General features: G+C 40.2%; 1 protein-coding gene across 4 annotated transcripts in view; it reads left to right on the top strand.

Annotated features, from left to right (window-relative positions):
* Positions 1-15: 15 nt before the first annotated feature.
* Positions 16-16,524, top strand: part of traf7 (TNF receptor-associated factor 7) — a 60,332-nt gene continuing 43,823 nt past the window's right edge. The window contains exons 1-2 of one of the 4 annotated variants that reach the window (XM_068056527.1): positions 67-117; positions 3,662-3,700. The gene's annotated coding sequence lies outside the window, so the exon portion shown is untranslated. Of the gene's footprint in view, positions 118-3,661; positions 3,701-9,600; positions 9,713-16,524 lie in introns of those variants that run through there. The other 3 variants (XM_068056526.1, XM_068056529.1, XM_068056528.1) reach the window with 3 other exon arrangements.

Raw genomic sequence — 16,524 nt, 5'->3', positions numbered from 1 at the left:
CAGGTTGCAACGCGACGCCGGCGCGTGCGCAGCGCGCTTGTCGTTCGTTAGTTCCTTGTAATTTCAGGCAGTTGGTGGACGATGAGGTTTGAAAATGTCAAGTGTAACGGTCTGCGGGTAAGAACTTAGTTCGGTGAAAGGAGTTTTTTTTTGTGCGTGTACATACGAATACTTTGCACGTTGCTGAGTTAAATGCAGTGACTGGAGGCCGGTTGCACGTCTGGAAAATGGACCCAGACTTGGAGGCTGATCTGTCAACACGATCCGTCCAAGAAGTGGCTTCCAGTCACCGAACCGAGGGGGAAAAGACATTTTGACAACTCGGTCTACACTTGCAGGAGTCCTGACGGACGGGTCCTGTTCGCCGCTGTCTGTTTCTCCTTCCCAAGGGGCGAAATCCCGGCCATTGCCCCTTAACCCCCAAAATCCCCCCCCCCCCCCCCGGGTCCTACCGCCCGCCTCAATCCACAATCCGACCTTTGCCCAACAGCAGGTACTGGCACCGCACCAACCCCGCTGCATGTGTGAGAGACACAAACCTACCCTTCCACTTGCATTCAAGTAAAAAAGCCTGACCAAGCCCCCGCTCTCCCAAAGCTTGGTCTCTTGCTGGTCTGGCATTTGCAATAATGCGAATGCATTTCTCCCCCGCCCCCTCTCCTTGTAAGGGGTCTTTGTAATCAGAACAGAAAGTACTGGAAATCCTCAGTGGGTCTGGCAGCAGCTATGGAGAGAGAAACAGAGTTTTAACGTTTCAGGTCAATGACCTTCCATCAGAACGGGGTCTTTGTAATCCAGCTGCGTTTTCACATCGTCATTTGAGTTCTCGAATTCCCATCCCCAAGCCTCTGTACATCCTGCCGTCTAAGACGCTCCTTTAAAGCCTACCCCTTTGACCACCTGTCCTAATGTCTCCTTATGTAGCCTGTGAAGCCTTTTGGCACGATTTTACTGTGTTAAAGGCCTTCTATAAAGTTGTAGGATCTACAGCCTACAAGGTGCAGGAACAGAGGGACCTGGGTGCATATGTGTATGTCATTGAAGCTGGCAGGACAGGTTGAGAGAGCAGTTAATAAAGCATACAGTATCCCAGGTTTTATTAATGGGGGCATAGAGTACAGGAACAAGGAGGTTATGTTGAACTTTTATAAGACATTAGTTCGGTGTCAGCTGGAGTATTGCGTCCAGTTCTGGGCGCCGCACGTTAGGAAGGATGTGAAGACATTAGAGAGGGTGCAGTAAAGATTCATGAGAATGATCCCAGGGCTCAGGAACTTCAGTTATGAAGATAGATTGGAGAAGAGAAGGCTGAGAGGTGATTTGATAGAGGTATTCAAAATCATGAGGGGTCTAGGCAGAGTAGATAGAGAGAAACTGTTCCCACTCGTGCAAGGATCAAGAACGAGAGGGCACAGATTTAAAGTATTTGGTAAGAGAAGCAAAAGCAACATGAGGAAAAAACTTTTTCATGCAGTGTTTGGTTAAGGTCTAGAATGCGCTGCCTGAGTGTGTGGTGGAAGCAGGTTCAATTGAAGCATTCAAAAGGGAATTAGACAGTTATATGGAAAGGAAGAATGTGCAGGGTTACGGGGAGAAGTCGGGGGAGTGGCACTATGTGAAATGCTCATTCGGAGAGCTAGTGTAGACACAATGGGCTGAATGGCCTGCTTCTGCGCTGTAACTATGTGAATATGACTGTTTTTAGGGAAGGTGCAATGTGTGTTTAGGAAGTAGAATGCAATGTGTGTATTAAGTAAGAGTTTTAAATTTGTTTGCAGAAACATAAAAGGAAGCCTGTTTGCATGTGTAATATGCAAATAAATCAGGATTTTGTATATATCATGTTACAAGAGAGGAACACAGTAGGGAAAATGCTGAGACCTCTGTCAGCACTTGCACAGTAAAGCTGTCCTTAAAATTACTGCATACAGAGACATGAAGTATAATCATTGAGAACATATTAATTTATAATATAAGGACCTGAATAATTGAAAGTTAATTTAGGTGGCATATACTGTGTACAAATCCATAGGGAGAAATACACTTAAAATAGGTCAACTTTATAAAATAGCTACTGGGTAGGATTTCCCCAATTTTTAACAATGTTTTGCTGAAACATTTAAAAGGAACAGTTAGATCGAATACTATTTCTTGATCAGAACATCATCTAGCTTAATCTTGAATCAATGAATGAGTTTTATGGGACAAGTATTTTTCCAATGAGGTTCATTTTTTTTCACAAAACTTCCAGTGAAACTATTGAGTTGTGAGTTTCTCCTAACAACCGTTAAGACTTAGATCAGCATTATCTTGTTTTCAATGTTTCAGTTCTTTTGAGACTAGAATGACTAGTGCTAGAGATTTCAAATTTTATGTGTGGTCTTATTCAGAAGTAATTTGTCTGTAAGTACTTTAAATTCTGTGCTTCTGGTTAAGCATCCTGACATTGTGTTCACCTTGAGCATAATAGAAAATAACCTTTTTAGTGACTGCTCAACTATTGCAACTAGGGGTTTCTCTTACTCTCTGTTCTACAATGTTATAATCCTCATTGTGGAATGACAGTGATTATCTTTAGGACCTATTTTTATTGTACCAATTATCTGCAATTTATTAAATACCATTTGCTTTCTTCTGATCCATCATTTGGTTGTTCACCCCTGTACATCTACCCTTTCTATCATTCCTTACTATCTCCCTGTCAAGATGATACATGATGTGAATAAGAGGGACCTCCTAACTACGACATTGCAATAGCTAGCGTAATTAATTACCATTTATAGCCATGTCTTTATCCATTTTACAGCTTACCCTTTTCATTCTTGTAACTTTACTAATTCCTTTATAAATTCTTGGTCAAATGCTTTACAAAAGTTTAGATCTGCAATTTGCACTAGATTTCTTTCATCTACAAATTCTGCTGTGGTTTCCAAAACGTTTTAAATGAATTTGTGCAGCACAGTGATTGAAGTTTATTTTTTCAACTGATAACCAGAGGCTACCAACTGAGATGCACAAGTATTCTGCTAGCTCTAGTACAGCATATAGTTGAACTTACTGTTTTAAAAATCCAGATGAGCAGTCAGGTAATAAATTACCTTTTGCAAACCACATTCTGCTGTTGGTCTTTCCAGATCAAACTTTATAGCTTGAACAGTACCATCTAATTACCCATGTATAGCCGCAATCCATCTATCCCATCTGATTTCAATTGCACCATTAGTTGTTTTGTTTTAAAGTATTTTGCTGATTTGTACTCTGCAGTTGTAGAACTTGTTTTGGAGTGCATTGGAATCTGTGGAATTTTATTTCAAAGATATTTCAACTCTTTGCTCTACTGCACTTTAAACTGTAACTTCAAACTAAAGGCCTGAAATAGAAGGTCCAGCAAGAAGTTGTTCTTGTCAGTTCTACTCTGTGGCTGAGGAAAGTAGCGTACCATTTAATGCTAAGCATCATATGCAATGGACTTGGTCTTGGGAAGAGAGCACCAAATTAAAAACTGGAGAAATTGGCATTTTGTTTTTTTGCTTGGATTGTCCATGTAATGAGTTATTTTTAAAGTGACATTTGCATTTTTTAAAATTACTTTTGTATTGATAAATTATCTGGCCTTGTCTCATTTAATTAACTATTTTTCATTTTATCCTTTATTGATCAGCTAACTTGGCCTTCCCAAGACATTTATCCCTGCCTGAAGGTTGGAAGAATCTTTCTCTTTGCTATTTCCAAGTTAATCTGATCTCCAAAGTATTACATGAGATTCAGATTTTTGCCAGAGGGTCCCTTTCCTTATTATGTGAAGCATTTTACTGTAGTTTGATGCTTTATCAATTGCACTAATGCTTGTAAAAGTCAGTAAATTTTCTGCATCTTCCTCACAGAATTGTCTGTTCCAAAACTACAGTTTTCTTTTAAATATATTCTGACATTAGCAAAACAGCATTTTAAAGTTTAAAAATTGCCAAAGATACTTGTAGCATGCAGAAATGTTGATGACTTCTTGAAAACAGACCTTCAATTTCTAGGATTTTTAATATCTTCCTATTCTTATAAACCAGCTTGTTGTTATCTAGTTTGGGTATAAGCTTGTGCTATCATGGCAATGACACCTTGTGACTATAAATGAGATTATATTATCCAACCCAGGCTTCTGCTGTAATATATTTTAGTTTTGAATTCAGGCACCAGTCCATGGAGATGCTATAAAGCTGTAGTCATCTTGATAACTATTATTGACAAATTATTTCTTGTCTTTACATGTTTAGACTTCAGTTTCTTTCTATAACTTTGATTTTCACTTTGTTTCTTTACTGTTTGAAGTTCTATTTTGTTTTTATGTGATTTTATTTTATTTTATTTTTATTTAGAGATACAGCACTGAAACAGGCCCTTCGGCCCACCAAGTCTGTGCCGACCAACAACCACCCATTTATACTAACTTTACAGTAATCCCATATTCCTACCACATCCCCACCATTCTCCTACCACCTACCTACACTCCTGGCAACCTATCACCTGCAAGTCTTTGGCTGTGGGAGGAAACCTGAGCACCCAGTGAAAACCCACGCGGTCACAGGGAGAATTTGCAAACTCCACACAGGCAGTACCCAGAATCGAACCCGGGTCCCTGGAGCTGTGAGGCTGCGGTGCTAACCACTGTGCCACCCCATGTTATTTTGATATGTTACTTTGGTTCAGCAGAGAACTCCTTTTGAAGCTTGTTCAGTAGTTGCCATTCCATTGGTGCCATGTCAGATTGTTGTCATTGAGTGATACGGTATCAAATTGTTGTAGTGACCAATCCTAGTTATTTGTTGATGCAGTATGTTATAGTTCTTGGTTTCTCCACATTGTGATTCCTCACTGAAATCAGTCACTAGTTTTTGTCCTGGGCTGAACTAGAGATCAGGAGCAGATCGGGATTCAATACAAATGGCATTTTCTTGATTTTTCTCAGGGAAACATTTCATTAATACAATGAAGAAACTGGAAAACATATGGCTAATGTATTTTCCTATTACGAGATTCTGTGTGCAAAAGCTGTCTTCTTAAACTCTGTCCTACTTCTTGAAGGTATATGCAATTTACCTCTTCCCATTTATCTTTGAGAACAGTCTATTTTATTATTTAACCCTTCCCCATTTTTCTCACAATAAAAGACACTTCTAAAATACCAAATGTTATTATGTCCTTGTGCCCTTAGCATATGATCAGACCTAAAGATCATTGGCTTTGTCAGTTATAGATCACCCACTACCCAGAGAGCACTGCTAAATAATGGGGGTCCTGCTACAAAATACAGAAGGACAACAAATGATGTCTGTTGGGTTACACATAGAGTAACTCCTTGCAATAAAGTGCTATTAGGTTTATCTTGTGATACAAATCTCATCACATGGTATAAATTCCCAAGGGTGCAATATTTTACTGACAAACATCAAATTCTCTGCTTTTGACATGAAATGATGTTTAGATTTCATTCACATAAAAGGAACAAGGAGATGATGAAAATTGCCCTTGTTCACCTCCACCTTTGTGTAGTCTGAATTATATAAGTGCTTTTAAGTACACTGAATTTGAAAGCACATATTTTGGTTTTGATTTTAACTAAATGGAGTGTAGTGATTCTATGCACTTGATTGTGATCATATAGACTCTGTGTGGGGATGTCTGCAAAAAGCCTTATGATGGTTCCATTCCTTTATTGATGTAACCCATGATTACCCATGGTCCGCTAGATGATTTTTATAAAGTTAATTTTACTTATTGAAAGACATTAATTCATGATTTTTAACTTCATTTAGTAGACCTTGTGGAATATTACCAATTAATGAAAGTGAAAAGAATATGCTATTTGTATATCACATTTCATGTAAAAAAAAAAGTATTACAGTCACCAGATAGAAATCCCATAAAAATAAGTAATATTCTGCAGGAAACGAAAGATGGAGATTTATTTAAAATAAATTGTTTTTCTATTCCATGTCGTGCTGTAGCCATGTTACTCAAACTGAAATATGTCATTGTTTTCTTACTTCGAATATCAATCTCTGCACTCTCAAAATCTCAAATTTAGCAAAATTATGCTCAATAAATTGAGTCAATTTTAGATTTACAAAGAATGCTGCAGTTTGATACAACATAATCCTATATTTTGTGACAGTTACCCAATTTTTCCAGTGAATGCAAGGTATGTACAGGAGTTTACATTTATATAACAAATTAATTAAAATGTATTGTGTACCGTTGGCCTGCCAAACAAAAACATTGAAATTTAATCTTGGTCATAGTTTGAGTTAACTAACTCAGCCAAAACAGTATTTTTACACTTCTGTGAAAGCAACTTTGAAGTGCCTGTTTGAAGACATGGGGGAGAGACAAAGAGAACAGTTGCTGATAACTTGGAAAAATGTGTCTTGATCCAACAACAATGTTCTTTGATGAAGAAAAGTGACAAATGTGTGCAATATATGATACTCCTAATTCCCATGACCAGGAATTAATAGTTAACAGCGCAAGCCGATTTCCAAATCTTAGAACCTTAAAAGCATTATAATTGTGAAAATGTCAGCTGTTTCACATGCAACATAAAAGTTTACTTTGTAAAGAAAAAAGTGAAAATACTCCTTTTTAAAAAGAAAACACACTGCTGTACCAATCATTTTTATTCAGATGCTGGAGTTATTTTGAATGTACCACCTCACCCTGACATTCTTTTCCCCACATTTCGTCTGTCTCCTTTATTCCTCCTTCGCCCCCCCCCCCACTCCCTACCTCACTTTTTTGTGCAATTATTTTCCCAATCTTTAACTTTGCTTGACTTTATTGGACTTGGTTTTAACTCCCGGTGTGCAATGTCACGGGAGATCAACTAGTAATGTATCAAAATCTACATTTCTCTATCCGAACACATTAAACTCTTGTCTGTGTGCACTTCCTGCCATTTTTTTACCCGTACAAATTCCTGTGTGCACATTTCTCATACTGGGCTTCAAATGCAGACAAAGATCTAGCCTCTGAGGACAGTAAATGTCTCAAGTGAAGATAATTCGGATAGTCTCAATCCAACGTGTCATCCACGTGACAAAGCCACAACCTGGCAATCTCTCTGGGCGGCACAGTGGCGCAGTGGTTAGCACCGCAGCCTCACAGCTCCAGGGACCCGGGTTCGATTCTGGGTACTGCCTGTGTGGAGTTTGCAAGTTCTCCCTGTGACCGCGTGGGTTGTCGTCGGGTGCTCCGGTTTCCTCCCACAGCCAAAGACTTGCAGGTGATAGGTAAATTGGCCATTGTAAATTGCCCCTAGTGTAGGTAGGTGGTAGGGGATATGGGATTACTGTAGGGTTAGTATAAATGGGTGGTTGTTGGTCGGCACAGACTCGGTGGGCCGAAGGGCCTGTTTCAGTGCTGTATCTCTAAATAAAAAAATCACAAGGATAGTTAGTTAGTTTGGGAAATGAAGAAATTCTCACTTAGCAGTAGGTGGTGATTTTCTGGGTTAGTCTTGAGGTATATTTTTAGGCAAAATAAATGTGTGCACATTTATAATAGAAACTGACTATATAAACCTGTCACACTGTAGTCACATCTCTTCTCCAAGATGGTGCACTGCAGAGCCAATGCTGGTTGGTGTAATTACATATATGTCTCTTATCTAATATGTCTGGTAGGAAACTATGTTTATTTCTCTGGGTTGTTATCCAGAGTTAGTATCAAGATGGTGTGCAGCATTGCATGTTGCAAAGTAAGGGCACCATACATTTCTATGGTGTAGGGCAGCAGGTACTACTGCTGATGGTTTGCTATCATATAAAGAAAGTGAACTTTGCATATTGTCAGCAACAGAAAGCCAACTTTTGAGAATGTAGGCGAGTGACTTAGAAAAGCATCTTTCTCCCATAGGCCTTCCAACAAGGCAAAAAATTGCTGGCAGCAAGCTGATATTCGGCTTTCATGTGCAGCCATTTCAGATCTGCTCCCTGGAGCCTAGGCAAAAATATAAAAATGTCTCAAATTTTCATTTATTTTGCCTAAAAATATACCTCAAGACTAACCCAGAAAATCACCACCTACTGCTAAGTGAGAATTTCTTCATTTCCCAAACTAACTAACTATCCTTGTGATTTCTCAGAGAGATTGCCAAGTCGAGAAGCAGTGTTAACTTTTCAGGTCTGACCTTTCACGGAACTGGGAGAAATGAGAAATGTAATATGTTTTAAGCAAGAAAAAGCGGGGGGGGGGGGGGGAATGTGGTAAAAGAACAAAAAGGAATGTCTGTGATAGGGTGGAAGACAGGAGAGATTAAATGACAAAGAGTTGCTGGTGCAAGGCCAAAGGGAGTGGTGATGGGAAAAGTGAAGAAACCAAAAGATGTGTCTAGAGGAGGTGTGAACGGTAGAATGATGAACAGCTGCTGTCCAAAAGCAAAAACAAGAGAAAAATGAGAGTAAACTGAAACCTGCAACGAGAAAGGAAACAATGAGTCACAGATTACAATCTGAAATTGTTGAACTCAGTGTTGAGTCTGGAAGGCTGTAAAGTGCCTAAACAAAAGATGAGGTGCTGTTCTTCGCACTTAGATTGAGCTTCATTGAAACACTGCAGGAGGCAGAGGATAAAGAGGTCAGCATAAGAGTAAGATGGAGAACTAAAATGATAGGCGACTGGAAGTTTGGTGTCACGCTTGTGGACCGAACGGAGCTATTCCGTAAAATGACCATGCAGTCTGTGTTGGTCTCCCCAATTCTTCTTTCAATTTCGTATACTGTATTTGCTGCTCACAGTGGGGTCTATGCTACATTGGGGACCAAATGCAGATTGGGTGACTGCTTTGCGGAACATCCCTGTTCAGTGTGCAAGCATGACCCCGAGCTCCCGGTTGCCTCATTTTAATTCTCCTCCTTGCTCTTGTGCTCACCTTGCTCTCCTCTGCCTCCTGCAGTGTTCGAATGAAGTTCAATGTAAGCTCAAGGACCAGCACCTTGCTTTCAGATGACAGCTGTTCTTCATTCTACCATTCACACCTCCTCTAGACACATCTTTTGTTTCTTTACTTTTCGCATTATCTTTAGCCTTGCATCCCCAACTCTTTTGTCATTTAATCTGTCCTTCTTTCCCCTGTCTTCCACCCCATCACAGACCTTCCCTTTTGATTTTCCACCCTGCTCCCCCTTCACTTGCTTAAAACCTATTACATTTCTAACTTTCTCCAGTTCTGATGAAAGGTCATCAACCTGAAATGTTAATTCTTTTTCTCTCTTCACAGATGCTGCCAGGCCTGCTGAGTATTTCCAGAATTTCTTGTGCTTGTTTCAAATTTCCAGCATCTGCAGTATTTTGCTTTTGTATTAGTGTTTCTGTGTAGGTTGGACAACCTTATGTTAGTCATTGGCACTGTATGTTTAGCCCTCTGGAGTTTCTGTGATCCTATGACATCAAGGCTACAGTGGCGTAACCTTTTGGGTTGGCCAAACAACGCAATTGGCTTGGGTCTGGGTTTTTCCCTGTTTATTTGCATATCATTCTGTCAACCACATGCCTTTCTGTGTACTTCATTAGCAAGCTGACTGCCTCTGAAACCAGCTGAAGACTAGAAGAAGACATTACTTTGCAGTTAAAGCTTTGTTTTTTTTTAAAACTCCATTTGTTTAACATTGCATTGGTTTCATGTTACATACTTTGTGTGGTGATGTGGATTTCTGTGCTGCAGGTAATGTGGTTTTGATCATGTGCTGGCTTGTGTTGCAAAAGAGCAAAACAAGAGAATCTAAGTATTGATTTAGGAACTCTAGAACAAGACAGGCTTTTGCTCAGGGAAATCGGAGCTGAAACCTCCTGTAGTGCATCTTATTTTTAAAAAAATGTTTTCAGATCAGTTCTGTTCTCCAGTGAGTTGACCCGTTTTACAGCTTTTCTCTGAACTGCTCTTCTGCCTCTTTTTGCAATGTTGCATCAGACTGCAATATCCAAAGGGAAATGACCTGGCAAGCTTCTTAGCCATTTTCTTTTCTAAATCCAGTCTGATTAGCCTAAAAACATGCTTGCTGTTTTCCGGTCTAACGTTCTTCAGAAATCAGGTTTTATAGTTTAGGGTAAAATTGAGTGTTATTGCTGGATCTGAAATGTGTGGAAATTATTTCAAATGCTTTTGAATCTGCATATTCCATGACCCCCATCGACATGAACCTTATGCTTGCAATTCAATCTGAGCAGTTAGTTAAAAATCAGAAGAGGTAATTTTCCCACACTGTAGATATGAGAACTGATTTGCATTGTATCTTTTAGCTTAATTCAATTTTGTATCACTTTGGAGCATACTTGATCCATTTAATTGCTGCTATTGAAAAAAGCTTCCATTTTTGATTTTAGCCAGAATCTTGGAATTCTAAGAAATTGAGGGTTAGAATAGAAAACTGATATTGTACGACAAAAAAAGTTCCAGTGCTGAGACCAGGGAGATTTGTGTATCAAATGAGCACATTTGAACAATTATAGATTGGTGTTCCTGAGGTACAATGTCCTTAAGGCCCTCAGGTTTCTGTTTTTCTGTATCTGTCAACTTAGTACTGCATTATTTCGGTTTCTCTATTGTATTAAAGTTTATACAGTGCTGCCAGTGTATTTCAGAAGTTAGAACATGGGGGTCAGCCAGTGTGTGTCAGTCCTTGCAGCAGATCCTCCAAATGGAAAAGTTTTAAAAGCACTGCTTTGCTGGATTATCTTTGGGAGCAAGGGAGAAACCTTTTAGTGCTTTTGCAAACGGATCAGTGAGGAGTGGATTTTACTTGGCCTGTGGAAGGACAAGGGTAAAAGTTCCAGTTTGTACCCTCCTTTATTCAGTTGTTTTATGTTCTAAGAAGTTTTTTTTTCAAAGTACAAGATAAATAGTGTTTTCTACCACTTGAAAGGAAAGTTATGCCTTTTATCGCAAACCATCATTGCTTCGTGTATGCAGAAAGTGATCTAGAGTAGTTGTGATCTTTTTAAGACTGCATTTCTGCTGTTTCATTTCTGAGTGTGTATAATGCATATGTTTGCATTTTTAATATAGATGTTTTTGTGCTAGTGACATATAATGTACGAGCGACTGGATTACATGTTATTGTAGATCTGCAAGTTCAAATATGGCACTTTTACATTGACGCTTGTTAAATTCAGATTGTGGGAGAATGCAACCATATATCTGCTTCCCTTGTTTTCCTTTCTCTCTCTGTCTGCCTGCCTTATCCTGCTCCTAGAGTTACAGACCTAGTAAATATGTGGGTCTAGATTTCTGTTGCCACAATAATTGAGGTGATTTTATCAATATAAACACAGGGAGCCAGCACAAAAGGACTGCTCTCCAACAAGGAAAAGCTGTTCACATTAACAAATGGTACAAGGAGTAAGGGACACAGATTGAAGGTTTTGGCCAAAAGATGCAAGAAAAATATGAGGAAGCATTTTTTACGCAACTGGTGGTAATGATCTGGAACTCTCTGCCCACAAGATGTGAATATAGGAGGTATGATCAGTAAGTTCGCAGATGACACGAAAATTGGTGGTGTTGTAAATAGTGAGCAGGAAAGCCTTAGATTACAGGACAATATAGATGGGCTGGTAAGATGGGCGGAGCAGTGGCAAATGGAATTTAATCCTGAGAAGTGTGGGGCGATGCATTTTGGGAGGACTAACAAGGTAAGGGAATATGTAATGGATGGTAGAACCCTAGCAAGTACAGAAGGTCAGAGGGACTTTGGTGTACTTGTCCATAGATCACTGAAGGCAGCAGCACAGGTAGATAAGGTGGTTAGGAAGGCATATGGGATACTAGCCTTTTTTAGCCGAGGCATAGCATATTAGAGCATGGGAGTTATGATGGAGCTGTATAAAACGTTAGTTAGGCCACAGTTGGAGTACTGTGTACAGTTCTGGGCATCACACTTTAGGAAGGATGTGATTGCACTAGAGATGGTGCAGAGGAGATTCAACAGGAAGTTGCCTGGGCTGGAGCATTTCAGCTATGAAGAGAGACTGAAAAAGCTAGGGTTGTTTTCCTTAGAGCAGAGAAGGCTGAGGGAGGACATGATTGAGGTATACAAAATTATGAGGGGCATTGATAGGTTAGATAGGAAGAGACTTTTTCCTTAGCGGAGGGATCAATAACCAGGGGGCATAGATTTAAGGTAAGGGGAAGGAGGTTTAGAGGGGATTTGAGGAAAAATGTTTTCACCCAGAGGGTGGTTGGAATCTGAAACGCACTGCCCGAAGGGGTGGTAGAGGTAGGAACCCTCACAACATTTAAGAAGTATTTAGATAAGCACTTGAAACGTCATAGCATACAAGGTTATGGGCCAAGTGCTGGAAAATGGGATTAGAATAGATAGGTGCTTGATGGCCGGCACTATCACAGGCCAAAGGGCCTGTTTCTATGCTGTATAACTCTATGACTCTATAAGGGTGGTGGAAGCGGAGACAATCACTGACTTCAAGAGGACGTTGGATGACCATGTGAGAGAAATAGACTTGCAGGGTTATGGGGATAGAGCCAGGGAGTGGGACTGACAGCATAGCTCCGGGAAGAGCTGGCATGGACTCACTGGGCTGAATGTCCTCCTTCTGTGCTGTAAATGACTCTCTCTATACAACCAGAATTGAATAAGTGCCCTTATAGCAGAGGGAGGATTCTCAAAGGTATGAGCTGTTACATGTGCAATATGTAATTGTTTCTCTTTACCTGTGCTAACTTGCTTTTGTTAGTTCGAAAATATTTAATTTATCTTACTAGGTGGTGCAATGGTTTATAAGTCATTCACCTCTGGGTTTGAATCCAGCCAAGATTGAAGGAATGAAAGAATTTCTTCTCCAAATGTTAGGATTTTTAGTGAAATGAGTTTGTCGAACTCTTCATCTAGAATAGGCTAGAATACACACAAGAAACTGCTGAGAATTGTCTTTAAAATTGGCTGATTCAATCATGCTGAAAGGTTGCCTGGAGTGGGAAATGGGGAACAAAATGGTCTTGTTAACCATGTGCTTCCTCTTCCCATCTTTCAGTTAGTTACATTTTCAACTTCCTCCCCCCTGGAAAAGACAAAAACATAAGTTCAAAATATCCTTACATTAGGGGATTCCAGTGTTTACAAAACGAGGAAGTGGGGTGAATCCTGCCTCCATCTGGCTTTATCCGCTTTCCCACCTGATCCATGTGCCACCATTAGAGTCAAAAATTGGCAGGCAAAACTGTAACGGAATAACGGGCTGCTTTTAAAGAGGAGCTTGTTTGGCTGCAGTCAAGCTACATTCCCAGTAGGGCGAAATGTAGAACCAACAAATCCAGAGCTCCCTGGATGACAAAAGAGAGAGCGAGTAAGATGAAGCAGAAAAAGATTGCATAAGACAGATGTCAGGTGGAAGGTACAATTGAGAACCAGGCTGAATATAGAAAGTTCAGAGGGGAAGTGGAAAAACAAATGAGAAGCAAAAAAAGGGTGTAAGAAGAGACTAGCAGCTAACATAAAAGGAAATCCAAAAGTCTTCGATTGGCATATAAATAGTAAAAGGGTGGAAAAAGGAGTGGGCCGATTGGGGACCAAAACGGGGATTTACGCATGGAGGCAGAGAGCATGGCTGAGTACTAAATGTGTACTTTGCATCTGACTTTACAAAGGAAGAAGATGCTTCCCATAGTCATAGTGAAAGAGGAGGTAGTTAAGGCACTGGATGGGCTAGAGAATTGCAAAAGAGGAGGTATTGGATAGGCTGGCTGTATCTAAAGCTGATAAGTCACCAGGACTCGATGAGATGCATCCAAGGATACTGAGGAAAGTAAAGATGGAAATTACAGAGGCACTGGCCATAATCTTCCTATCCTCCTTGGATACAGGATTGGTGTCAGAGTACTGAAGAATTGCAAATGTTACACCCTTGTTCAAAAAAGGGAATAAGGATAAGCCCAGAAGCTACAGGCCTGTCAGTTTAACCTCAGTGGTGGGGAAGCTTTTAGAAACGATAATTCGGGAAAAATTTATGTCACTTGGACAAATGTGGATTAATTGAGGGAAGTCAGTACAGATTTGTTAAGGACAAATTGGGTTTAACTAGCTTGCTTCAGTTTTAATGAGATTACAGAGAAGGTTGATGAGGATAATGCAGTTGATGCATGGACTTCCAAAAGGAATTTGATAAAGTGCCACATAACAGGCTTGTCAGCAAAGTTAGAGCTCATGAAATCAAAGGCACAGTAGAGGCATGGATAGGAAGTTGGCTGAGTGACAGGAAACAGAGTGTGGAGGAAGGTCTACAGTGGGGTTCCCCAGGGGTCTGTGTTAGGACCACTGCTTTTCTTGATTATATATTAATGACCTAGACTTGGGTGTACAGGGCACAATTTCAAAATTTGCAGGTGACACCAAACTTAGAAGTATTGGGAACTGAGGAGGATAGTGACAAACATCAAGAGGACATAGACAGGCTGGTAGAATGGGCAGACAAATGGCAGATGAAATTCATGCAGAGAAGTGTGAAGTGATTCATGTTAGTAGGAAGAGTGAGGAGGTGCAATATAAAATGAAGGATACAATTTTAAAGGGGGTGGAGAGGCAGAGGGACCTGGAGCTATATGTGCATAATTCATTGAAGGTGGCAGAGCAGATTGAGAAAGCGGTTAATAAAGCATACGGGATTCTGGGCTTATAAATAAGGGCATAGAGTGCAAAAGCAAGGAAGTTATAATGAGCCTGTATAAAACACTGGTTTGGCCTCAACTGGAGTATTGTGTCCAATTCTGAGCATTGTACTTTAGGAAGGATGTGAAAATATGAAAGAGGGCGCAGAAAAGATTCATGAGAATGGTTCTAGGAATGAGGGATTTCAGTCATGTGGATAGATTAGAGAAGCTGTGCTGTTCTTAGAAAAGAAGAGGTTGAGAGGAGATTTGATAGAGGTATTCAAAATCATGAGGGGTCTGAACAGAGTAGATAGGGAGAAAATGTTTCTGTTTGTGGAAGGGTTGAGAACCAGAGGATGCCGATTTAAGGTGATTGGCAAAAGAAGCAATGCTGACATGAGGAAAAATCTTTTTTTGCAGTGAGTGGTTAGGATCTGGAATGCACTGCCTGAGAGGGGGGTGTAGACAGATTCAATCAAGGTCTTCAAAAGAGAATTGGACAGTTATGTGAAAAGAAAATTTATAGGGCTGGGGAAAAAAGCAGGGAAGTGGGACTAGGTGAATGGCTCTTGCGGAGAGCCAGCACAGACACGACAGGCTGAATGGCCTCCTTCAACGCTGTAATCATTTATGATTCTAGGAGAGTAGCTAAATAGCTCAAATATGATGACTGATCAGTGAGTGGCACCTTTTTTGTTTACAAAGGCCCAAGGGGTTCTTTTTCCAGAGTGATACTGATGGCTGTGCTAAGAGTGCTTCTATATTTGTAAGTTTCTTTTTGAGGACTCATGTATTTTAGAGCTGGACATTGGTTTATTTTGGGAAAACTGAAAAAACTCCATGGATGGGTTTTTACCAGGGTCACTGAGAGGTCTGGCTTTGAAAACGAAACAGTTACAGGAAGGCACCTGTCTACGAACAATTATCCAGTAGGGATTGTTTTTGACTTTGGGATAGATGTTTGCAGAGAAGTGACAAGTCCAGATTTATAGAGGTCACGAGGCTTGTCTCTTGTGGCATTGTTCATGGTTTCACTTTGGACAGTGAGTTGGTATATGGAATGGTTTTAAAAAGACAGTTGGAGTGAAAACTGCTTGGAAGACAGTAGTTTTTTGCCTGCCAAGGAAACCAAGCTCATCTCTTTCTCTCTCTTGGAAAGAAACACTGCGTATCCAGTGTGTCAGTCTTTTCCTCCTGTATTTGAAGAAACCCTGTGTATTGAATGTGTGGGAACTGAAATCCCTGTTGTCACATTTCTGCTGTAAGGCCTGTCTGAAGTCTCTGTAGCTGCATTTCTTGGAAAGCCTACCCAAACTGATCTTCAACATCGCCTGGAAAGAACTGCTTTAGGAAGATGCCACTGACAGCCATCTATATGCATTTGGAACGCCAAACCAAAACAATGGACATCTTTCCTTTTTTGCTCTTTTTTTTCCAGGAGTGAGCAAGTATTCAGCTTAGGTGGCCTTTATTTTTCAGTTAACGTGTGTGTGCACGCGTGTGCGTGCGTTAGTCTGGGTAAAGTTTGATGGACTGTATTGGTACGTGGGCAACGCTAAATGTATGTTGTGGCCTGTGGAGAATTGGAACTGGAATAAACAGTGCATTCCTCCCGCCTTGGTCACAACAGCTGTTCATTTGCTGGTATTGCCTTACGTTACCTGTTTCATATCCAAGAATTCGACTTTTCAGACTCTGCCATTTTATTGCATTGAATAGGTAAGCCATAATTGATCCACTTTTATGCATGACTCAAAATGATGCACACTGTTGCTTAAAGGGCAGAATACCGTCTTGCATTTTGCAGGAGCTCTACTTTGAACTGAATGCTAAGTTCTGTATTTTAAAATGAAATTGAGTAAGGGTCTTATTGA

Source organism: Heterodontus francisci, chromosome 24, assembly GCF_036365525.1.
Source record: "Heterodontus francisci isolate sHetFra1 chromosome 24, sHetFra1.hap1, whole genome shotgun sequence".
NCBI classification, from domain to species: Eukaryota; Metazoa; Chordata; class Chondrichthyes; order Heterodontiformes; family Heterodontidae; genus Heterodontus; species Heterodontus francisci.
Note: the sequence above shows the minus strand (reverse complement) of the source record. Positions and strands in the feature narration are given on the sequence as shown.